The 22,862-nt window shown below is 62.0% G+C and overlaps 1 protein-coding gene and 1 long non-coding RNA gene across 6 annotated transcripts in view; one reads left to right on the top strand and one right to left on the bottom strand.

The window, feature by feature from the left end:
* The window catches only part of Sulf2 (sulfatase 2), an 81,822-nt gene extending 60,262 nt beyond the window's left edge, over positions 1–21,560 (bottom strand). The window contains exon 1 of one of the 5 annotated variants that reach the window (XM_078051985.1): positions 21,450–21,560. The gene's annotated coding sequence lies outside the window, so the exon portion shown is untranslated. Of the gene's footprint in view, positions 1–17,670; positions 17,693–18,183; positions 18,341–18,600; positions 18,741–18,802; positions 19,209–21,449 lie in introns of those variants that run through there. The other 4 variants (XM_013358650.4, XM_078051984.1, XM_078051983.1 and 1 more) reach the window with 4 other exon arrangements.
* On the top strand, positions 18,780–19,923 carry LOC144378195 (uncharacterized). Its single transcript, XR_013439862.1, has 2 exons — positions 18,780–18,900; positions 19,207–19,923. It is a non-coding gene; the product is annotated as an uncharacterized LOC144378195 (long non-coding RNA).
* Positions 21,561–22,862: the final 1,302 nt, after the last annotated feature.

Here is a 22,862-nt window from a genome sequence, read left to right as displayed (position 1 = left end):
ACTCCCATCCAGACACGGACCAGGGTCTCACTTACTAGAGGGAAGACACCAAGCACCTGGGAGTTGAGCTGCACCATGGGGCATGACCTTGAAGGAGACTGTCTGTCCCTCCTGTCCATGGGGAAAGCCTGGCCACCACCCCAGAACCCCAGCTTGGGCACCCAGCAAGGCTTCAGGATTCTGCCTGCACCCTCTCCTGGGGACTGCGATGTGGCTGGGGGGGTCTCTCCACCACCAGCCCCCGCCCCGTCCTGCATACACCCCCAGGGCAGCGGGGGATCCTCCTACAGTGACTGGACTGGGGTGAGAGCCACAGGGCCCCAAATCAGAAGGGGCGTGTGCTCCCAGGCTGTGCAAGTTGAAGGTGCTTTTCACCTACAAGAGCCCTCCTGTGTCTACCTGCCCAAGCCCCGCCCCCCCATGGCTTACAGAATAAAAGTGAACTCCCTGCAGGGCCTGGGGAACCTCTCCCTGACCCGTACTGCTCTCTAGCACACCCACTTCTCATTTCCACCCCAGGGCCTTTGCACTCCCCGCTTTCATATAACTGTTAAGGGTTTCTTAGGGTTTGCACGATGGACTCAGTCTCCTCTGCCAAGTTAAGAGACTCATGTCAGCTCCTTGAACAGGCCCGTCTAAGGCGGTGTCCCAGGCTCTCTCTGTATTTATCATCCATTGATTTCCCTCAATCACCCCCGGGAGGGGCAGCCCCGTGAGGGCAGAGATGGTCTGTGGTGGTCCCCGGCCCCGGCCCCTGGGTAGTGCCTGCCACGATGCTGCTGGAGTCCTGTGGGTTCTGCAGCTGCGGTGGCTGCTGAGCTGGGCAGGGCCACCCAGGAGCTGGGCCTCCGAGGCTCAGGGGCCAGTCACGGTCGCCCTGCCCCACCACCCTCCAGCCAGCCGCTCTGGGTCCCCGGGCAGGGCTCTCACGGGACGGCCCCAGGCAGGGTCCAGGGCTGGGCACTCTGCCCTCCTGTAATGGCCACCTGCTCCGTCCTGACACGCAGAGCTGGGGACTTGGACGGCAGAATCCGACCTGAGCCAGGGCTCCTGGTGGGGGGACGGACTCTGGCCTCAGCCTCCTCACCTGAAACCCGGGTCTCTGCCAGCCCTGCAGGACGGTCTGTGCCACCCCGTGTGACGGCGGAGAGCATGTGCCCTGCTGGGGACTCTGGCTAGGAACTCAACACCTCTGTGCCTCAGTTTCCTCATCAGCCAACTGGGTGTGAAGGATGAGACCCGCCCCTCGCTGCTGAGGCTGGACGGCACAGGGAGGGTCAGCATAGCGTCACCAGGCCGCGTGGCCACCCTGCAGCCTCCCTCAGTGCAGGACCCCCGCTACAGGCGCTACCGTCCCCATTTCACCAGAAAACGAGGCTCCTCACGGCCCCACCAGCGCCACAGGGAGTCTGCACGGGTCCCCCGACTGCCCGGCGCCAGCTCCCCCGGCCCCCTCCCAGCTCCTCGCATCACACAGCGCAGGGCCATCCCCGGGCCCTCGGTGGCAACGTCCCCAGGCACCTCTTCAGATGGCCTCATTTTAAACTGAAACTACAAGACACGTTTCTGAAGGAGGACTGTGTCCAGGCACCAGTGGAGACGACGTCCCTTCCCCGCGGAGCCGCTCACACCGCGAAGCAGGGCACAGGGAGGCCCCGCCAAGCCCCTGAGCGCGATGCCTGCCCGGGCTCCTAGGGGGCTCAGCGCAGTGAAGGGTCCATGTTCGCAGGGCCCCAGGCCCGCTCCGCCCTGGCCCTGCCCCGAGCACCTCGCAGGTGCCACCCGCGTAACCCGCGCAGCCACTCATGCTCTTGTGCCCGCGGTGTGGATGGCAAAGCCGGCACGGGGAGGCAAGGCCACTCTCCAAGGTCATGTGGAGGGAAGAGCCCAAACCCAGGGTGCTGGACAGTCCCCCTGGAGGCAGCCCCGCCAGCAGGTCCCCAGAGCCAGCCTCCGCCTCTGCAGCGAGGCCGTAAGGGGGTGCAGGAGGGAGCGGGGGCTCTGGGCTGGTGGGGCTGTGTCCAGGACAAGGTCCGCTGGACTCTGGTCCCGCCCCTTGGTCTTGGAGCCCCTCCTCCCGGGCAGGGGACCTGGATGGAGGCTGCGGAGAACGGGCTGATTTCTCCCTTGGCGCCCGTCCCCATCCATCCCTGGCGAACCCCGGCTCGGCCCCTCCTGGCCTCTGCCAAAGAAACCAGCCAAAGGTGACACGAGGTTTCGCCTCCGTTTCCCCTTCTTGGTAAAGCACTCCAAGAAGCTGAACCTGCGGGGTCTCTGGCCACCCCTCGGCCCCCTGACCGCAGGCCTCCAGCCCGCGGCCGCCGCCACTCACCCAGGCTCCTCACCAAGGCCCCCTGGTCCCCTCTGTCCAGCGAGCAGCACGGCTCGGGGGACACCCACCGCCCTGGCGTCCAGACAGCCCCCGCCTCTGGATCCACCTGCCTGCCTGCAGGGCGAGCTCAGGTGCCCCCCACTGTGGGGAGATGCCCGGCCATCCAGGCCCCCAGGGGACCCAGGTGGCTGTGTCCTCAGAGACCCCCAAGTCCAATGAGAGGAGCGGAGGGGGGCTGGGACAGATCAGGGACATGGCCCGAGGTGGGGGGCCCTGGGGTGTGCAGAGGTGCCCTGGGAGCGGGGCCAGGGCCTCCCAGGTGGCCCCCTGGCCTGGCCCACCTGTGGCCCCTTCCCTCTTGTGCTCTGGGGACGTCCAGCCAGGGCCTCCTGCGTGTGAGCACAGCACAGGGGGCAGGATGACCCCCGGGTGGTGACCACAGTCTCCTTAGGTTCCTTCCTCCACCTTGGCTCTCACTGCAGCCAGAGGCTCCTGAACACATCAGTGGGGCCTCTGCCCGCAGCCTGGTCCCTCCACCGCCTGCCCCACCACCGCCGGCTCCATGCCCTCCCTCTCTCCTGGGTTCCAGCCACAGGGCCTCTGTGGAGCCGGCCAGCCCTGCCGCAGGACCTCTGCGTGCTCTTCCCTCCGCCTGCAGCTTCATCCAGGTTGCCCGATAGCCCGGCTCCCCCCCTGGCAGTGCAGTCTCTGCATCCCCAGGCACGTTCGTCACCTCTGGCAACTAGCTATCTCACTGTCCGTCTCCCTGCAGAATGTCACCTTCCTGGACGCGGGGTTTTGCCAACGTGGTTTATTTCCGTGTCCCAGCACCTAAAACAGGGCTTGGCTCCCAGCAGGCACCGGCACAGGGACTGACTTAGCAGAGAAAGGTCCCCCTCCTCTGGCCACGGTCCCCGCCCTCGCCCCACCCCGTCATTGTGTCCCCTCCCCCTCTCACCCCGACTGTGGGGTGGACCCCGTGGGCCAGGGCAGCCAGCAGCACCTCCCATCTCTCGGGCTCCAGCAACTGGCCCAGGACAGATGTGGGACCTGGCACCGGGTCTGGCCAAGGGGACAGAGTCCCGGAGCCTGCAGAGGCCTACTCTGGAGGCAGATGGCTGCCAACCGGGTGTCCAAGAGCAGTCGGAGACGGGCAGAGGGACAGAGGGAGGGAGACGGTCAGACACCCCAGGTACGTGGCGCCCAAGAGAAGAAGCGGAAGACCCTTGGCAGAACCCAGGGTGTACCCTGGAGCCAATCCAAGGCCTCGGGGAGGGTCCCCTGGAGCCACCTGGTCCACGCGGCGGCAGTTTACAGTGGGAGGCGCCAGGGCCACCACCAACGTGAGGAGCCGACCTCGCCCCAATCCCCAGGCCCCTCCTGTGTTGGCGGCGCCCCCCTAACAACACCCTGAGTTCAGACGCTCTGCTCACGGGAGGAAGCAGAGGTGGAGGGGGGGGTTCTGGAACCTTCCGGCTGCCAAGCACTCCCCTGTCGGCTGTCTCTGCCCGGTGGCCCGGGAGGCCCCCCATGCAGCAGGTCAACGGCCGGGTCCGGCTCCCTGGTTGGGCTGGCCCAGGAGACACCCAGGGGGCGGGAGGAGGGGCCCAGGTGGTGGCTGCCAGGCACCGTCCCTGGCAGCTTGCTGGGGACTCACAGCTCCAGGAGGCAGCCCTCTCCAGGCTCCCCGATGTCACCTGCCCAGGGACGTGGGCCACTCACGCCCTTCCACTTTGCTCTCCCTTTCCTGGAGGGCAGCATCTGCCCCCGCAGTCCCGACTCACAAGGCACCTGGATGTCCCGGCCCCGGGGCCCACACGCTCACGTAGAAACCAAGGAGGAGACGGGACTGAGGGCAGTCAGGGAGGGCTGCCCGGAGGAGGCCTCAGAGTCAAGGCCAGAAGTCTCACAGGATGCAGTTCTGCACATCCATGAGGGGCGGTCCTGAACCTCACAGGCCCAGAGGCTGTCTGGGCAGAGGGGACACACACACATCTGTCCGGCCGTCCCCTCTTCCTGGCTGCAGGCTTTCCCCAGCCTCCTCCCCTCTCTGGGGCAGACAGAGAAAGGACAGTCCCTCCCAGCCCAGCCTCCTAGCCCAGCCCACGGGCAGGCTCTCCACCTGCCCCTGGAACCCAGGTGAGGCAGAGGACCCAGCCGCTCCCTAGGGCAGGACAGGGGACAAGGGTCCTTCAGAGAGAGGGGAGAAGGTGAGGTTTCAGGACGGGGCTCAGGATCTGGAAAGGAAAGGGGCTTAGAGTCGGTGGAAAGCAGCCCAGCCCCAGGGCCCGCCACCCGCTGCCCGCAGAAGTTACGATGCAACAAGGAAGTCCCCAAGGCTCCGCGAGCCACGCAGGGCTCGCGGGACAGCAGGAAAGCAAGCCCTGACCTCGCGGCATGGACACTGTACAGCGCCCACACAGCGTCCACGTATCAGAAGCTGGAAAGCCTCCAGCAGGGGCGGGAAGGGTGAGACACGGGCCTGGCGGACCCGTGCACGGAGCGGGTGGCTCACCAGAGCGCACGGCGAGTTTGGAAACAACATGCTCCGCGCGTCCAGCGAGCAGACGGTGGAAAGGCTGGAGTTCACTCTCTCAGACACCTGAGCATCTGCTCCCTTGCCGCAGTCTGGTTGGGCACAAATAACCAGGAGGTCACGAGCCACTTGTAGGTTCAAACAGGAACTACTTTATTGCCCGAACCCCACGGGAACTCTCCAGAACTCCACGGAACTCAACGGGAACTCCGCGAGAACTCAAAAGTAGTGGGCACCTGAGGAGCAGGAGCCGCCTTATTGCCGGACAGCAGAGGTTTATATACACAACTGAATACACAGCTGGCTTCAATCTAGCATCATCAGTCCCAGCCATCAGATTACCCCAATAATCACACACAGCTTAACCAATTACCATCATCCCAATGGCTCCCAGCGTTACCTGGCAACCACTCCTTCTGGCAAAATGCCAGGCGCCATCTGGACTTGGTTGTGGCTCTCAACACTCCCTGGCCGCAGGGTGTCCGGTTCAGTCAAGAGCCACAGAGCAGCAGGAAACCAAAGCCCACCCGGAGAGGCCCCAGGGCACTGGAGGGGCAGGGCAGGGTCCCCAGCCCAGGGCCTGGGTTTGAACGGGCTCTGTGCTCACTGGACCTGGGAAAGTCACTTCTGTGGCCTCATCTGCACAGGGGGGACGTACAGCATCACCCAGTACAGGTGTGAAGGCAAGATGGCTTATTCCTCCAGGCGTCTTTAGAACAAATTGGTATACAATAGGCACCCAATAAATGCTGGCTAGTGTTATTTGCTGGGTTTAAGCCACCCAGCACCCACAGCTCCCAATGTCCCCTTGGGGACCCCTTCTCCCCATCCTTGGTCCATGAGGTTGAGGTCAGAACCAGGTTCGGGAGGCCCAAGGCCCGACCATGTGATCAGACCTGAGCCAATCAGAGCAGCGGGGGGGGGGGGGCGCTTTGGCCCGACATCAGGAAGAAGCTCCCACTGTTTTCCTACTGGCCGACCAGCTCCATATCATCCCAGAGTGACCATGGGTAGGCCCCGTGCCCCCTTGCCTCCCGTGGAGAGGACAGGGAAGCCGACACAAGAGGGTGGGCCTGGGACGACATCTGAGACCTGGATCCCGCGGAGCCTGAAGGAGGAAGCTCACCTCTGGCTCCTCTTTCTCCTTCCTTGAGGGTGAGCTCTTTTCTTTCTTTTTAGGTCAACTTCCTCCCTTTGGGACTCACAAGAGACCCGATTCAGATCCCTTTTTCCCTCGGTCTTACTGAGCTGCTGTTCCCATCGCTTGCGACCAGAGGAGCCCCCAGGGCAGAGCGCGAGGAAGGCAGCTCGTGGGGCCAAGTGCAATTTGGGTCTCGGTTTCCCCATCTGACCATCCGGAGCGTGGCTTTGGGGCTCCACGCTGGTGCTGGGGGGTGGAGCCTGGTGGGGTGGGTGGCCTTCCTGCCTGGCCTCCCCTTGGCACCGCGGACCCTCCACCTGGGCCTTCTGCTTGGTCTTACTGCAGGGCCCTTGGTCCCCTGGCAGCTCCGAGGCAGGGCGCTGTCTTACTCACACCCACCTCTGGCGCAGCCCCGATTCTTGCAGCCAGTCGGCACCTACGTCCTGAGCACCTACAAGGCTCAGACTCAAAGCCGATGGCCATGATCCCCTGGACGGAACAGGGAGGGGACAGCTGGTGGGGAACTCTGAATAGGTGGCCAACCAAGGACTCTCCGAGGTGACCCTCAGCCAGGACTCTGAGGACATTGCTTTGTGGGGACTTAGGGGACCAGCAGGTGCCAGGGCCCTGGTAGGCACAATCTGCGTGTCTGAGGGCTGAATGGGCAAGTGGGCTGGGAGGTGGACGAGGGCCTGGAGGTGTTCACCAGGTGAGGTGACCTGGGACAGGTGACCCCAGGGCCTGAGGGATGTCCGCCACAGTCCACGGGGGGGCAGGGCTGGGGCCAGGCGGCAGCAGTGCAGGGCCAGGGGTGGACAGCTCTGGGTGGCGGAGAGACTACACTTGCCAGACGCTGCAGTCACCAGCCCTGTGTCACAACGTTCCCAAAACCGTGACAAAAACTGAGCAGGACCCACGGAACACAGGGCTCCGCCTGGTAATGTCTGGGCCACTGGAGAGTCTCCGGGGTCCCTTGGGTCACCTGGAGGCTGTGGTGGGCATGGGCTGGCATGGACCAGCGTGTTGACCCTGCTGGCCCCAGGGTGGGGTCTGAGTTCCTTGACCCTGGATCCTAGCCCCCGGCAATGCTGCTGTCCCCCCCACCGTCCCGCGGAGGTCCTCCCAGACGTCCTCCTGAGTGGGGCCCGGCCAGAACCCGGGAGGGGACCCAGATTTCCACGGAGCAGAAGAGGGGTCGCCCTGGAGACCCGCAGAGGGGGTCTGGGGCCATGGCCAGGCAGGGCAGGAGCCCAGGCCGACCCGCAGCACCTGGCCCTTCTGGGAGCGAGGGGTCCGGGGACCCGCGCTGCGTCTGCCGGGGCCGGAGCTGGTGTCACACCTCTAGCGACCTCCTGGGCCTCGCGGGTCGTGGGCTGATGTGAGGCCCAGCCCCGCTCTTCATCTCAGGACCCGGGGGGTCAAAGCCAGGGTGCTGGGGTCCAGCGGGTCCTGGGTGGACAGGAAGGGAGGGGCTGGCCCCAGGGGTGGCCACGGTGACCTCTCCGTCCACCTGCGGACCTAGCTTCCTGGTTCCACCGGGAGAGTCAGACGTACCCTCCCGTCTGACATGTAAGGCCCCCACTGCTCCTCAGAAAGGAGCAGCCTGTTCACGGTCACGGCCACCGTCCTGTCCATGTCTGACGAGAGCTGAGGACTGCTGTGTCCCCCTCTGGGAGCCACGTCCCCACCCCGTGGGACTCGATGGGGGGTCCTGCAGGCAGCCTGAGGAGGGAGACCCCTGTCTGCAGTGGCCTTTGGGTGGAGTGGGGACACAGGCCCACAGGGGCCAGGCGGAGGCCTGGGGGGTGGAGGGTTCAGATTTGGGGCAGGAGGGAGGTGAGCCCTGGACCACACGGCAGACCCCGATTCACAGTGAGAACTTCAAGTCCGTGTTAAACTCCGGGAGAGCAAAGCCTCGGAAGGTGGCCAAGGAGCTCCCTGCAGACCTTCAGCGCCCTCTGTCTTTCCTGAGCACTTACTATGTGCCGGGGGCTGTGTGTGCCAGGCAGTGGGCGTGGGGCAGGCCCTTGTCCTCAGGTCCCGGCATTCTGGGGGGAAGACAAACTGCAAAGCGGAGATTTGGATTGTCCTGTGAGCTTGAAGGACGCTGTCACAGTGACAGGAGAGAGGAATCTGGGAGAGGCCTCTTGGAGGAGGAAACCCTGGAGCTGAGACCAGAAGGTGGGTGAGAAGCTGCTTACGGACAAAGTGCTTCCTAAGCAAAGAAAAAGCACATGCAAAGGCCCTGTGGTGGGAATGAGCAGAACGAAGCCAGACATGGCAGAAGCAGGGAGCAAGAGTGACAAGCTGGCATGGTGAGGGGTGGCTTTCCCCAGCCCAGGATTGCGGGCAGGCCACACCCTCTGTCCTCCCTGGGCCCTAGAGGAAATGGGAGTCAGATACAGGCATTCCCACCTCCGCTCTTTGTTTCTTTGTCTCACTGAGGACAAAGCTCCTGGTTAGTCACAAAGTTACTTCTACAAAAGGCCTTTGGCCAAAAACAGTGAACTTGGGCTCAGTCTTTACTCATGCCTCACTGTGGGCTGGCGCTCAGCAGGACTGCCAGAGCCGCCCGCCACCGGAGCCCCACCTCGCCCCTGTGTTTCAACCCCACCTGCCCCTGGCCTGTGTGCACCCCACGGAACATGCGTGTGTCCCCGGGATTGCCACTTCCCCCCCGGAAGAGCACAGAGAGGGTAAAAGGACATTCGGAGCCCCAGTATCAATAATCCAGTCACCCGGCCGTCCCCGCGCAGTCCCCGTCGTCCCCGCCACGGCCTCCAGAAGCAGGGGATGGAGAGGCTGCATGCCCCGCAGAGTGGGTCCGGAGGTGGGGGCACCCAGCTGGCGTCAGCCAGGTCAAGGTGTCCCCCGCAGGGGCCAGCAGCAAGTCCCCCATTTTCCAGATGAGGACGCTGGGGTGCCACTGGGCGTCGGCATCACCCACAGAGAGAAGGGGTCCGGGGTCCCAGCGGCACCTGGACGACAGGGACCCTGACCAGAAGGGCCGCGACGCAGACGTGGGCGCCTGCTCAGCCTCCAGGACGTGGTCCACTTTGCCAGCTCTTCTCTGGGGGGGGGCACTCGGCAGGGGCCATGCAGAAACCTCCAGCTCCCCTCCTCTGTCCAGCATCTGGCCTCCTGCAAGGGGGCCTCCCTCTCCTGCCAAGGGTGACCCTGTGACCAAGCCCGGTCCATGGGACTCGCTGTGCCCCGGCCTCCAGGGCGAGGTGTCCAGGGCCCTGTGTAGCTGGCGCTCCTGCCCGGTCCTTCCCCCAGCCTGGCCCTGGCCTTCCCAGCCTCGTCCTGGGTCTCCCAGCTCCTGCCGCCGAGTCCTGCTTCAGCGTGGGTGGGAGGCCAGCCAAGGCCATTCGTAGCCTGTGGTGCCCGGTGACTTCAGCAGACCCTGAAGGCCCCACTGTCCGGCGTTCACGCCCGGCAGGCCCACCCCTGCAGCCTGGCTGGCTCTGTGGCCAGGTGGGACCAGAGGTGGCAGAAGTGAGGCCAGGTTGGGGCCAAGGCCTGAAGCCTTCACTTCTGAGCTCCCTGCAGCCACCACGGGGGGAGGAAGCCAGGCAGCCGCGAGGAGGGGCCAGGTGGCCGCTGACCCCGAGTGAGCTCCTGACTGGTGACCAGCCGAGCTGCCGGCCGTCTGGGCGGAGTCAGCTCGGACCTGTTCAGCTGAGCTGTTCAGCTGCACAGGAGCAAGCGCCCGGCCAGGAACGCCTTCCGCTGGACCCGAGTGAGCCGTGGGCGTGGGGTCAGGGAGGAGGCGGAAGGAAGCTGGCCTGGAGCCCCCCAAGATGAACTGTCACGCCCAGGGGGCCTGGCAGCGGACCCCACAGTCCCTGCGGTGGCATAAGCGTACGGTCCCCGAGAGCGGCTGGGGAGTGTGAGAAACAGCCTCCTGTCCCCACCTTGGCTCTACCAATGACGGACGGGCTCGGACTCCCTCGCCCCAGCAGTCACCTTGAAGCAAGGGCACCCCATGACGCCGACTCAGACTCCGCGCCCCTGCGGAGTGCCAGGCCTGCCCCAGGTGCTGAGGGTCAGCAGGGGACAAGACGGCAAAGCCCCCCAGCCCCAGAGCTTACTGTCCAGCAAGGGAGAGGACAAGGATAAGCCCTTTGAGTGTGACAAGTGTCTTGCACGTCAACAAAGTGCCATCCTAGCACTCTGAGGAGGTGACACTGGAAGGATCACAGGAGGCAGACTTGGGAGCTGTGGGGGGCACAGTCCAGGCAGAGGAGCAGCAGGTACAAAGGCCCCGAGGCTGGAAGGAGCTTGGCTGTGTCGAGGACCAGAGGGACCAGAGGAGCAGGCGCGACAGGCACAGGAGCGGGGAGAGCCACCTCTCCGAGCCAGGGGTCTGGGCTTTACTAGGTCCAACGGGCCCTTGGAAGGAGCCTCTCGGGACCGCTCCCTCCCTCCAGGAGCCCTCTTGGGACCTGGCGGAAATGCCCTGCAGAAGGACCCCGCCAGGACCTTCCCTGGACGTTGAGTTGCCGGGCAGCTGCTGGGCCCCGACTCCAACCCCAAGGCACCGGGTCAGCCTGCCTGGGTGTGGCCTGGGCGCAGAGTTCCTCTGGAGACTGCGGGGGACGCCTGCGCCACTCCCAAGCACCTTCCCACGCACATGGTGACCGGCCTCCTCGGGCCCCCAGGGGGCGCAGGGTCCTGGCTGGAGGTCAGGCCCGGGGCTTTGCGTCTTCTCTGACTTGGCCCCAAAGAAGGGATGGCTGCGGCCGGGTGGCTCCAGAGCACACCGGCCAGAAGCTGCAGAATCCAGCTCGAGGCCCAGGTCACCTCCGATGGCTGCCACCTCTCCAGCTGGCTTTCCCTGTCTGTCACAGGGAGATCAATGGCTTTCCTTGCAGGCAGAGTGGCCGAAAGACCAGGGGCTTTGGCCAGGTGCCAGAGCACTTCAAAAAGCTCCGAAAGGACCTACAAATGTGACAGTGACGACCACCGTGACAACGCGGCTTCCATGTGACTGGCCTTGTTCCAGGGTCCCCAACTCCAGAGGAAGCTGCCAGCCCCTCCCCAGCTTACAGAGGGGAGTGCAGCTCAGAGAGGGTAGGTGACTTGCCCAGCCCCACACAGCCCCCTCGAGGGTGGGCTTGGCCTTGAACCCAGGTCACGGAGCCCCGGCTCTGAGCCCCTCGGGACAGGCTGATGGTCATCGTTCTGGTCATCACCTGATGGGACGCATCTGGTGGGGGGCACAGGCATGTTGGATAGTTTGAGGCTTCACCGTGGAGAACCCCCACCTCCAAGACAGCCCTCGAAGTTCCCAGGGGACCCTCTTGCAGGTGGAAAAGCCACATGTGGTCTCTGAGCCGAGACATGGCTCTGACTCTCAGGTAGACAACATTTGGCCTGGCTTTACCCTACCCCGGAGTGAACCGCGGGAAGACGGGTTGGTTCCACTTGGGACTTCTGGAGCCCCCCTTGTTCATGGCCATCCTGCCTACAGCACCTGAGCTGCCCAAACTGCCCACCGGCGTCCAGCTGACTGGCAGCTGTCAGGCCTGCTGGTGCAGAGCCGGGCACTTAGGAACTCCCTGTGGGTCACGGGCACCTCTCTGGTGAGGTGTGGAGGTGGCTCGTGTGATCTATGAGTCTGCTTCAGGCAAACCTGGGGAAAGTATTTGCTGGAAGAAGACAGTGTTCGGTTTGCTGATCTGGGAAATACTGGGCTAAGTCAAGCAGCAAACCAAACACCTCCCATGTTTGGTTTGGAGGTGAGCATAGAACCCAACCCCAGGCCAATGAGACATAAAACAAAGTGTGCCGGACAGTGGGTGCTTCTAGAAGGATTTTCTTCTCTGAGTAAAAGGGAGTCAGCCAGGAGTACTCCTCTCTGTTCCCACTTTGCTGGGGGATGTGATGCTGGGATTGTGGCAGCCACACTGACCCCATGAGACAACAAAGTTGAAGACAGAAGAGAACACAGGGACAAAGGCTAGGAGGAGTCTGGGCTTTGGACGACAGGGATGTACTGATGACTAAGCCCTGGACTCCCCTGATTTTGCTATGCAAGAAATAAATGTCTCTACTGCGTAAGCCACTCGGGGCCAGTAGTCTGCTACTCCAAGTGAATACACCTAGATCCACAAGCAAATACCTAAGACTCCAAGTCAATAAGAACCCCAGGAGGCGTTTCTGGTCTCTGGTCAGGCCTGTGGACAGCATTTTTGTCCGCAGATCTTGTGCAGTCCAACTTTAACCGAGCGCGAGTGTCTCCGGGACTCCCGAAGGCGGACGGTTCCCTTAAAGACCCGCCCACTGGGGTCTGGACCACAAGCCAGTAAGAAAGCTGTCGGCCACATCCCTCCCGGACACATCTGGCACCCACCTGGCCAAACATACCTCGGCTACTGCTGGTCCCCAGGGACGGCCCTGCCCCCACCCCCCTCCAGACCTGCTCCTAAGAACTCCCGAGTCTGGGGTGGAATCCATCTCCATCTCGGCCAGGTGCACGCGGGGCAGAGGGGAGGCCTTTCATAAGACGAGGCTGCAGGTCAGAGGCCAGCGCCACCGGGCACCGTGTGTTTTGGAAACGCATTAAGAGACTGTGGGGAATCAAAGCCTCCGGCTGGAGAGGATCCTGAGGCCTGGTCGGGTGGAGGAGCATCTCCGGGCCACCGCTGCCCCACCAAGGCGGCTTCCCGCTACCCTCCGGGCTGGGAGCCCACCCTACCCCAGGCAATTTCCCAGGGCCCTGTGGAGTGCCCACTGTTGGGTTCTCTCTGCTAATCATGGGGCGGAGGGGCTGCGGACAAGGGGAGGCTCAGCCTGAGCCCCCGTGACTTCTCGACCGTCGGCGGGGAGCACGGCCCGAGGGGAGCAGGTGGCGTGCCAAAAATATTCATCATAGATGCCGGGAGGCCAGGGGTGGAGGGAGAACGCCACTCTGGGAACACGAGGCATTCTCCCGGACCATTCTCCCCGACCAGCGTGTCCAGCCGGGGCTTAAAATAACACGGATATGCACCGACTCCCAAATCCAGGTCACCAGCAGACGGCGGCCCCAGATCCACCACCCACAGCTTCCCCAGGACCGTGGAGAGTCGGAGCCCACCCTTCCCAGGCTCAGGCTAGCTCGCCCCCTCCCCCAAGCCCCCTTTCCTGGTTTCCCCATTAGGGCCCCGAGCAACCAGGCTGCCAATCACCCGATGCCTCGTCGCTGTGGGACGGGCTGGGGACTGGACCACTCCTGTGGGGGGGCGGCCCCTCCTGGGCACTGCAGGGTGCTCAACCCGGGTTTCACCCATCAGGGGCCAGCAGCGCCCCCCACAGCAGACAGGCAAAAACACCTCGGGACCCCGCTCCACGTGCCCCGCGGGACAAACCACCCTTGGCAAAGAGTAGTGGACCCATTCACAGGGTGTCCACTGTCACCACCAGGTCTCGGTCGGCTCCCAGTGCACTGCTGACACGCCTGGCCCGGTCCCAGCTCTGCCTAGAAGCACCCGCCTGGCAGCAGCCACAGGATCTCCTTGAAACTCCCATCATGCCACCCTGGACTTAAGTCCCCAAGGCTTTCCCTTTCATTTAAACAAAGTTAACCGTCTCACCTCCCCCTTCCTGCCACTCCCTGCCAGAACCCCTCTGAGCGGCCCAGATGCACCCCTCCTACCTCTGGGCCGGACACTGGCTGCACTCCACCTGGAGAGCTCTCCCCCAGACTCCCCCAAGGTCAGCTCCTTCCTAGACTTCAGGGCACAGCCCAAAGGTCACCTTCCTCAGAGAGTCCCCAGCCACTGTCCCCCCAGTGCCATCATGGTTCATCACATCCTATTTCCACAGTAGGGCCTTTCGCTGAGGCCACCAGGTCCGTGGGCATGTCTCCTTGGGACCTCTCTGTTTCTGGCCCCCTTGACGGTCCCAGGGCCTGACACGGGGCCTGGCTCGCGGCAGATGTCCGCCAGCACGTGGGTAGCTGCAATGCCCTCTCGGGTTCTGCGGGTCCTGGGCTGCCGTCAGGTTCAAGGTGACGGATGCCCATCGAGCACCCCCCATCTCATCTCAGCTCCTGGCTCTCGGCAGCAGAAGGCAAACCCTGTTCCGGGGCCCCTTTCCCAGACCTCCTGAGGCAGGTGGTGTGCCCAGCACTCCCCGGAGCCTGATTCAGCAGGGACTGGCCACGGGCCTGGAGTCTGCATTTTTTAAGCAAATAGGTCAAGATGCTTCTCGTGGCGGGAGTTTGGGCAGGCCTGGCCCCCAGCAGGCCCAGGGTCAAGGCCAGGCTGCATCCCTCATGTGTGGAAGAGCTGAGCCAGGCCCCTGCTGCCTGAGGACCCTCGTGGAGGGGAAGGAGGGGCTCCTGGGCCCTCACCTGGGCCAGGGGTGGAGACAGGTGCCTCTGGCCGTGGCTGCTCACGTCAGTGTGGTCACTTGCTTCCCCCCAAACCAGGGCTCCCTTCCACCGAGGACCCCCGCTTGTGTTCCTGAGGCTTTGGGGGGCCCGGCAGTGAGCTTCCCAGGGTGGAGCCTGAGGCTGGCCTCAGCCAAATGCCCGTCAGGCTTTCCTTGGGTGGGCACTGGTTTGCCTGAGCACAGCACAGTAGCACAAGAGGGGGTACCTGGGGCTCGGGGGATCTACCTGGAAAGAGGTTTGTTCTTTCCTTTTGGGATCCGCCAGAGGGGATGAGAGGGCAGCTCCTTGGCAGCAGCCTTGCCCCTCATTATGACCACGGCCAGCGGTCACCTGTCAGACGCCGTGCTCAGCCCTTGACGTTGATGATCTCATGTCACCCTTCACCACACACCGGGGGCTGGGTGCTAGGATCAGCATCATCTGTGGGAGAACGCTGGAGCCCAGAGAGGCTTGGTCACACGCCCCCGTCTCACTGCTGGGCAGGTGGCCAGGAGGACCGGCTGTCCTAACCACCGTGCCCGTGGCTGCCAGAGCCTGCCGCCCTCGGAGCTGGAGAGGCTGGAACACAGCACAGAGACGAGAGGAACGGTTCTCACACGAAACCCGAGCCCTGGGTCCAGCTGCTCTCGGGCCAGAGTCACCTTAGATGTGGGGTTATGAAAACCCACAGGCTGCTGCTTTTTAAGCTGGTTTGATTTTTTTTTTTTTCTTTCTGTTGCTTCCAAGAGAAAGGATCCTGATTGCTCTACAGTCCTTCTAGGAAAATACCCCTCCAATTCCATTCGCAACTTGCACACAGCAGCTGCTCAGTGAACACCAGCAGAGGCGGGTGAGCCCTGGCTTCCTGCCCACCAACCGCCGGGTCTGTAACCCCAACACCAACTGCAGCCAGCCCAGCGCATCTTCCCCCCAGAGGCTCCAAGTGAGGCCTAGTTCCCTAGCAACCACCCCATTAGGCAATCATGCCATTTATCAGGATGCCAATTAATTATAATGATCTTAATGATCTCCCAATTAGGTACAGCCTTGGGTCTGGCTGGAGCAGGGGCATCTGCAGGATGCCCACCAGGGCCCGTGGCAAGGCGGCCTGCAGAGGCAGACCCCAGGGAGGCCCCTCACCTGCCGTCGGTGCTGAGCTCCACCTTCCACACCCGTGGCCGGGCTGAGCCCAGCCACCCAGGACCCCGGACTCCATCACCAGCCACAGGGGGCCTCTCCTCCAGGAGGCTGTCCATCCTCTGGCCATGGTGCTTTTAAGGACTAAAGTCATGACTTCAGATCCTGGTAGCTTTTTTCCTGAGCCCCATTTGGTGTTTCACTTTGCATTTTGATGCGGGTGTGGGGGGGTGCACACATGCACAGCGGAAGGAAAAAGCATCTCACAGCTGCTTGCTTTCCTTGGGGCAAAAAACTCCACCCCACCCAAACCAAAAAACACCCCAAGGCAAACTCGAGACTCCCTAGTCAGCGGAGGCTTCTGAGGGAGAAAGAGCAGTTTTACTAACTCTTCACTGAGCATGGATTTTTCTTTTTCCTCCAGTTGGATAAAAAGGCCAAGGTCGTGGAGGAGGAGGACCCAGAGGTTCTGAGTGGAACCTATAGCCCCAGGGCTTCACCACTGACCCTGCCAGCAAGTCACACTCTCTACGCCCCACGCCCCAGCAGCCTCGTCTTTACCATGACAATGGTCCAGCACCCGCCCCTCAGAGTTTCTTATATCACATCGAAGCGCTCTGAATGTACTTGGCCACTAACACTAGCCAAGCGCTGTCCACCGAGCTCACAACAAACCCTTCTTGTGACTACAAGCTGGCCAGGATGGAGAGCCTTCCGCAGGTCAGGGCTTCTGGTGGGGGGAGGGGAAACTCTCAGAACAGACACAGGCTTGAGGAGAGCATGATTGTCCCCTCTGGCTGACCCAGGAGCCTAGAAGCTGCCCCCTTGAGGCAGGCCTGGGCAGAGGAGTCCACTCAAGCCAGGACAACAGAAGGGGAAACACGATCCCAAGTGGAAGGCGGACTTCACAGGGCAGGCTGTGAACCGGCCTCGGGATGGCTGCTGAGGCAGGTCTGGCGTATTCATGGTCACACAGCCACAGAGAGCGCAGTGCCTCCCAAGCCCAGGTTTTTTCAATCAAATCATCAGTCAACCCTTAAGTCAGAAAACTTAACATGTTATTAGGGGTTTCAGAAAAAGCCATAAATTCAAATAAAAAACCCAAGAAGTAAACACAAAGCCCAAAGCACACTGACCCTCAGCCGTGGCAGAGATACCAGCACTGTGCCTTTCTGCACACACGATTGCCGGAGGAAGACGGTGTCCTCCTGAGCAGACACCCATGTGCCTCGGCCAAGATGCATGTCCCCAAACTGCCCGTTCTGGGACTAAGTTCCCCGGGGCTGGTGGCCCTGAGCTCTCCCCCTCTATAACTGGACCTGCAAGGCTTAGGGGGAGGGGTGTTCGGTGCCCTCCCCCTTTCCGTCTTTCACAAATGGCTTTAATTAACCCCACTCCTTGTGTAGGGGGAGGTGAGTCACAGTGAGGAGCCCCCCTTACTACCAACTGCAAGAACAATTCAGGGGAGAACAAATCTGGGGTGTCCTCCAGAGAAAGCCCTTCTCCACAGCTCCCTGTCACCCCAGAGACTTGGCTCTAGAGCCTCCTGGGGGGGGGGGGAGCAGGGGACAGATGGAGGGGGAGAGCACGGTGTCCCCACAAGCACAGATGAGCAAATACCCAGATTCAGACGTCAGCTGAATGTAATTACTTGGTTAATTAAATATTGACTTTTAACTCAAAAAGTGATTAGAACAAGCTGCAGGAAAGACTGTCCAGCAAGGGGGCGGGGCCAGCCAGAACTTTTAAGAAGGGGGAGGGGGAGGGCTGTGGCCAGAAGGCTTTGCAGCTCGCCCTACTGTGTGCAGGGGGCGTGGTCCTCAGGGTCCCGCAGGGAGGGAAGAGTGGGCAGAGGGCCACAGTGCCCAGCCAGGCTTGGGGGTGTCTCCCTACGCTCCCCCCGAGGCTACATCTCCCCAGCTGCCTCCAAGAGACCGGGGCTTCTGTGCACGGGCTGGTACCTTCCTTCATCCCCTTTCCCTGGGAAAAGCTCAGCTCCAGGCACCAGAGATGCCCCATAAAATGTTTGTAGAAGGAATGAATGAACTACTATAGGAATATTTTTATAAAATGCACTCCTAGTATCGCTGCAGCTTCACCGTAGACTTCTGGAGACCCAGGAGGGGCGCATCTCTCTACAGGGCGTGGAAACGGGTTCTGACCTGGTCTAAGGAGGAAGTTTGCCTTTTCAGTCTTGTTTGTCCTTTCGGTATCTGCGACTCACTCTGAAGATCCCGTCCACTGCTTTTTCGGGTCCTGCCCGGACAAGCCCCATGTGCGCTGGCTTCTAGTCGATCCTTTGGGTCTAAACCCAGAGGGGTCAACGAGGCCGTGCCCCAGCGGCCGGTGGGCCCCAGCGCGCTTTCCCCCCCGGCCACCAGGGCTCGGAGTGGCGCGTCCACGGGTCAGGGGCGCGGCGGGAAATCCTGGCCTGCACGCCCAGCCCGCCGGCGGGGTCAACCAGGTCACCCCCCTGCGGCCCGCCGGCGCCGGAGCCTCCCGCCAGCCCGCCGGGTCCCACCTCCGCGCTGCGCTGGGGCCGGAGCAGGGAGGCCGGGGCCGGCGCGGCTCACCTGGGCGGCGCTCGCGGCCATGCTCGCCCGGGTGAGGCTCCGGCTGCAGAAGCCCGCGCCGCCCGCAGCCCAGCCCGCCCTGCCCCGCGCCCGCTCACTCACCCGCGCGCTCGGCCGGGGCCTCACCCGGAGTGGGGCGCTCCGCCTCTGCTGCAGCCCAGCCGGGCCGCGGGGCGCAGGGGACTCCGCGCCGCTGCCGCCGCCGCCGCTGCTGCATCCCCGGCGAGAGCCGCGCTCCTCCTCCGCCTCTCCCCGCCCCGGCCCCCGCCCGGCGCACCGCCCTCGCCAAAGTCCGTCTCCGCGCCCCGCCCGGCCGCTCCGAATCGCCCCGGCCCGGCCGACCGCGCGGCCCGAGCCCGCCCTGGGCACGGCACGGCCGGCCCCCGCCTGCCCGCCTGCCGGCCGCGGCGCGGGGGAGGCGGGCGCGCGCCGGGGCGGGGGCTCCAGGCCGGAGCGGGAGCGGCGGGGCCGGGGGACACGCGGCGGCCTCCCCACGCCCCTGGAGAGCGAGCGCTTTACCTCTAGCTCGGGGACGCACGGCCCGCCGATCCGGCCCTGCGGCCCCCCGCGCACGGCCCTCGCCGCGAAGTCCGGCTTCGGACCGGGCAGCCGGCGCGGAGCGGGGGTCCCGCGGCTCCCGGCCTCCGCTGCCTCCGGACTCGGCTGGCCGCGCTCCCGCCACCGAGCGCGCACCCTCGCTGGGACACAGACGCACACTCACCGACACACACTCGCTCCTGCTCGCCCTCGGCGGAGAGTTGAAACAGATGTGGGATTCGCTCAGGAGCTGGAAACGAGGGAGGGACGCGAGCCAGAGCCGTGCGTGTGTGCGTGTGTGGTGTGTGTGTGTGTGTGTGTGTGTGTGTGTGTGTGTGTGTGTGTGTACGCGCCAGCCACACAGACGAGGGGCATTTCTAATAAATCAAACATCGTAATCAAGTCGGAGGGCCATCGATCAGGCCACTTGGCTGGGAACGGAGAGATCCTTGCCCCCTTTCTGCTTCCTTTTTCTCCTCCCTCCGAGCTGGAAGGAGCCAAGTGTCCTCGGGGCGTGCGGCAGCCCGGCCAGGCGCTCCCCTCGTAATGACACGTTAATAAATGTTTTCTTTTATCTGTTTTCACAAGGGCTCACCCCGGTCTGCAAACACCCGACTGCTTTTGCTCAAAGCCCTGCGCTCGCCTCTAACTACCCACATGTGCCATTGGAGAAGCCGGCTCCAGGCCGAGCCCCAAGCGGGATCGCAGGGAGAACTACCCACGCGCCCGGACCTTCCCACGCGCCTCGGAAGGTCTCCCGGAAATTAACTTGAGCCCAAGTGAACACAGCAGCGTTGCCCAGAGATGGCCCGAGAATAGAAAAGAAAGAAGAAACGGGCTTCCCGCGAAAGCCGGGAACTCCACTCAAGGTGGCGCTGTCGGCCGCGCTTTCCCGTCCCCACGGTCACGCCGGGCAAGAGGGGCAAGGGGCTGCAGGGTGGGCGAAGAGCAGCCCACCCAACCAGTAGCCCCAGGACTTAGGGCTGAGCTGCGAGGGGGAAACCGACCCTGGTGGGGAAACAGCACTTGTAGGCAGGAGGAACGTGCCTGCACCCCGTGGTCTTCTTCAGTGTGGTTATACCCATTTCACAGCCGTGCAAACCAAATCACAGAGGTTGGGTGACTGGCCCAAGGCATACTAGCCGTGGACCCAGAATTTGAACCCAGAATTACGTGCTTAAACCCTTGGCTATTGTTTTCTTCCCACTGAACACCTCCTTGCCCTGGTATTATCTTTTGAGTTAGTGTTTTCAGATTAAGCAATACGAATAAATGACCACTGTGGGGGCCTATTAATGCTGACAAGTTCTCTTAAGTTTATCTGAAATTCAAACAGGTATCCTGACTAGCTTAGGGGCTCTAGTCCCCTTCCCAGAGTGTCCCTTGGTCATTCCAGTTTAATCTCGAGTCTAAATAAATCAGAAAAATCTTGAACTTGCCACAGAGGCCGCTGACCTGTCCACTGCCAGCCTGGGAAGATGCCTGGCTGAGCTTCTTCACTTCCGTGGACCCAAACCTATGGAGACCCCTCCCCTTCTGCCTCATCTCTGCAGAAGGGGACACCTTGGCCGCAGTGCTGTCCAGGAGATGTATGTGGCAGGCCTCCTATGTAATTTGGAAATCTCTACTAATGGCATTAGAAAATCAAAAGAAACCGGTGAAATGGGTTTTAATCATGTAGTTTCTTTAACCTTGAGTGTCCAGGGGTCTTCAACACGTATTCAATGTAAAAAAAAAATCATGAGATATTTTGCATTTTTTTCTTATTCTGGTAAATCCCCGGGGGTGTTTTCTCTTTGTGGCACATGTCCGTTCGAGCAGCCAGAAAGGTAATGGGTCTTGTCCCCAGGCACAGAGTTGACATGTGGATCTCAGCCCTTTGGAGGCTGAGCCTGGCTTTGGAACCCAACAGGAGCGGTCATTTCTAACAAGTCCTCAGAGCTCCAGGGGCCCCAGGGTGGGAGGGGAGGCGCTGGGGTAGGGCTGCCCTGCTCTGGAGACTGTTCTAGAGGTGGGGGGATTTCCACCACCAAGAAGTTCAGAACCAGCCTGGCCATGCTTCCCGACTCCGGGGAGGTGAACAGGCTCTCCTGTCCCTGCGAAGGTCCTGCTGGTGGGTTTCTACCGGATCCTTCCTGCTTTATCAGACTATTAATAACAGTGCCCGTGGGCTGTGTGTGTGCCTGATGGTGTCTTGCTCCTCCTTAGATGTGCATGGCTTCCCTGTTGCTATGAAAAGACCTGAAGTGACGTCCGGGTTTTGCCCCTTGTCCTTCCTTGGGAGGAGGGGACAGGTCTGGAAGGTGTGGGCCTTCCCGTAGGCGGGTTTGTTGCAGGCAGGGGCCGTCACCAGCTCAGACACCCATGGGGTCAGAGGACCTGCAATGTGTCCTCTGGCCACGTACCTTTCCACAATTCCCCAAGACCCCATAGTCCTTGGGGTCCGGGCCTCAGCCTGATGTTGCCATCCCTTTCAGTCAGTTGGGGACAGCTGGCCCCACTCGGGGTCTTCCTGGAGATGTGGGGGCCTGGGGGCTGGATGTCCCCGCCTGGCCTGGGTGGGCTGAGCACAGTGCTGAGGACCCTGAGTCTCCAGTCCCTCTGCCTCCAACCACACTGTCTGGGGTGGCTTTCCCGGAGTCCCTTGTGTCGCTGACCCCCCCCCGCATTGTCCTCTCTGGACTACCCAGTCAGGCCTTCCGAGCTCCTCGGCCTAATGTCCCCACTGCTGGCTTAGGTGGTGGGGGCCTTTCTCCCAACACCTCCACGCCTGGCCTCCCCTCTGTGTGTCCCCTGGCGGCCGTGAGCGGGAGCCCTGGGGTCCCACCTACCTTGCAGAGCCAGTGGCTGTGTCTTCCGTGGCTCCACGGGACCGTGAAACACAACTCCTGGTGTGTTTCTGCGTCTCCAGCCCGAGGCTGAAGCTGTCTGGTTGTGTGTTCCTCTGGCTGGATCTGGGCTGGCATGGTCGGGATTTTATGGGGTCGTAAAATGCAACCTTTTAACATGTCTTAAACAAATTGGCGTGTCAAGGAGGAACGTTAAAAGTCGGACCAGAGCTGCAGGCGGGAGGCTTGGGCAGGCAAGCCTCAGGACTGGGGCACAGGTGGCTTTAATAATGCACAGGGCTTGGCTAGAACGTGCTTCTCCCAGAGCAGAGGGGCCCGCAGTCACTCTCGGGGGCGTGGTGTCAAACTCCCCAGCTCCTGAGCACAGACGGTTTTGCACGGGTTTTAAAATACAAATTCCAGTCTCATCCATGATGACATAAATTTGTGGTTAGTCCTGCAGAATTTTCGGTTAGACCCAAGCTGTCCTGTCAGTGGGAATGCAATGTCAGTAGAGGAAGACTGTTTGTGTGTCCTGAGATACTGTGATAATGAAAACCAGCTCCGTAAACCCCCATTAAATAGAACACTAATTGTGTTTCACGCCGCCTCCGTGGGGCCAGCTTGCGGACACGCACGTGATTTACTTGGGCAAAGCACGGCTCATCTCTGCAGCGCGGTACCCATTTTCCCCTTTAATTACACATAATTGTATAGTCTAATTTATTCTAACGCCTGACTCCTAAGAGTGCACATTTATGAATCAAGGGTTGGTTCGTGAGGGAGGGGAATTATAAACGGATATAATTGCCATCTCCTGGGGCTGCTATGAGCCGTCTCCAGGGGCGGGGTGTTCATTCTGACTTCCTACCAGGACAGACTGTGGTTGTCACCAGTGAAGACACAGTTCAAAGACCGCTGATGACCGTGGCTATTTGTCCTCTTGCTGAATGATAGACCAGTGGTTCTCTTTTGGATAAACAGGCAGGAAGGTTTCCATCTGTGACCTTGTGACCAACGGGATGCCCAGGAGCCGGGTGCTGCCCGGGTATTCAGATGAGTAACGGCCCCTGGGCAGCACGGCCAGGCCACCGTGACAAGGTGGAGCGGGCAGACCTGTGTTTTCTCAAAGGGTAGACCGGGATCCACTGACCAAGAGTGTGACTCAGTCTAGGGCTCTCTCGGGGACAGCACGTCCGGTTCCACAGTGGCTTTCTGAGCTTTGGTTAGAATTCATCGATTATGATTCATGACGGTGGCGACTTGGTGAGAGTCAAAGGATGACAGGTGCCGCTCCAGGGCCAAGCTAACCCACCTGAGCTCGGCCAGCACCGGCTGGAGACCCCACTGACCTCCCGGGCCTCGGTTTCCTCACCTTAAGGATGGAGATGGTGACAAGGACATTATATGTTGTCA

Source organism: Ictidomys tridecemlineatus, chromosome 5, assembly GCF_052094955.1.
Source record: "Ictidomys tridecemlineatus isolate mIctTri1 chromosome 5, mIctTri1.hap1, whole genome shotgun sequence".
In the NCBI taxonomy this organism is placed as follows: domain Eukaryota; kingdom Metazoa; phylum Chordata; class Mammalia; order Rodentia; family Sciuridae; genus Ictidomys; species Ictidomys tridecemlineatus.
Note: the sequence above shows the minus strand (reverse complement) of the source record. Positions and strands in the feature narration are given on the sequence as shown.